This window comes from Acyrthosiphon pisum, chromosome A2 (assembly GCF_005508785.2).
Source record: "Acyrthosiphon pisum isolate AL4f chromosome A2, pea_aphid_22Mar2018_4r6ur, whole genome shotgun sequence".
Taxonomy (NCBI): Eukaryota; Metazoa; Arthropoda; class Insecta; order Hemiptera; family Aphididae; genus Acyrthosiphon; species Acyrthosiphon pisum.
The window spans coordinates 40,011,332-40,013,367 of NC_042495.1; positions in this window are offsets into that span (position 1 = coordinate 40,011,332).

The following is a 2,036-nucleotide window of genomic DNA, read 5'->3' on the forward strand; positions in this document are numbered from 1 at the left end:
ATTTACAATTATTATTTATTAAAATATTATTAGTTCTAGAAGCTGCATTTAATATTGGTTTAATTGGAGCTGGAGATATTTTCAATTTTGGAAGTGTTTGAATCCCACTCTTAGATTTTAGAGCAATTACAGTATTAGTATCACAAATTGTATTCATGTTTGGTAATATTATTCTCGGTAATACCTTTTTAAACAATTACAAAAAAAGACAATTATTATATTAAATATACTAAAACTTAAAAAATATATTATAGCAAATACTTGGTTTGAATCAAATGATGATTGTGAATCACCACTAGGCATTGAACCGTTTGAAGAAGGAGATGATGGAGGTGATGTATATTTTTTTTCCAAATCAATACCTAAAATATTTAAATAAATTATTCTACAGATAAAATTATATTTGAAACAATATTACCATTTTCAAAACATGATTCAATGTTCCATTGCATCATGTGATCAGTATCTAGATCGCTAACTCCTGTATTGAATTTTATATCATCTCCAAAATAAGGCGAAAATGGTTCCATCTTAAGCTCATCAAACTAAAATGGAATATTACTTTTTAGTCAATAACAAGTATAAATAAAGTACGCTAAACAATAATGTTCATTCAGTATTTATTATCATAATATATTTATATAACATACGCTTACCTCAAATAGTTCATCCTTAGGTTCGATCAATACATCCATCATTTCTAAAAAAAATATATAAATACAATTTTTAATTTAGTTTATGACATAATTATTTCTTTGTGCAGGTTATTAATTATTAGTTATTATCAATGATATTAAGTATTAGTAACAACATTTAAGGCATTTTTACATAATAATGACTCAATCAAATTGGGTTAAATTTTGATTTTACTTTTATGGTTATAAATAATAATATTATTTTAATACAAGTACAATTTACCTCCCTACATCTTTTAGTGTTTTAATTAAAAAGAGTTGTAAAGTAAAAAAATAAACTCACAAATTATGAGCATTTAAAAATAAAATATTAACAAAATTCGCTAAAATCAAAAAACTATTTAAAAACTGGTTTTATAGTAAATAATTTATAAAATCTTCAATTTGTATACCTAAAGTTTGAAAATCTAATACAAGGTTTCTCAAAAGCGGTTTATAGTGAAACAAAAATATATAAATGTAATTGTTTTTTAAGGACGTTTTAAGTTAGTTAATTACAAAATTAAATATTTAAATGAAGAATAAATATTTTTAGTTATCTTGTTTTTATTTAAAAATATTATTCATGGGGATTTGACTTTTATGTATATCATTATATTTAATAGACACTAACATTTTCAAAACATTTAGATTAATTTTATGTAATTGTCTATTTATATCACAAACCTACTCACACCATTCTATATGGTAAATCGGTACTGACTCAAAAGTTAATAACAATAGTATAATATGATATAAATATAATATACTATTATGATAAATAATAATTAAATAATGTAATAAAATATGCAATGTTTTAGGCAAAAAATAATTTAACCTACCGTATTACTGAAAGTAAAATAAATTATACTACCCAAGTAGGTATTTGTAATATTTTAATAGCAATATAAATATATCATAATAATAAATACTGAGTAATAAATAGGCTGACAGACAAACCACCTTCGATCAAGATAGGTATTTCGTATGCAATGATTTATCATTGAATTCAAATTTAAGACATCCATTATGATCATAGGTAGTACCACAGTAGTCAGTGACCAACAAACTTCGAATGAGGCATATTACTCACTCAACATCAGTCACAAAACAACACATCAGGGTGATGTCCTTTATTTTTGTGTCTTGTCATACCTATGTATTTTAGATCAGAAACAATTCACAAAACTTCAACTTTCAGCGTAGTTTCAAAAGTATACTTTTAAGGATAGGTAATTAGGAAAAACAATCGATAAGAACTAACTACAAAATATAGGGGAAAACCCGAAGACGGGAATATTTACGGATCAATGGCTTTTGTTGTTTTGTTATAATTTATTTAGAAATAACAGCAGTAAATAA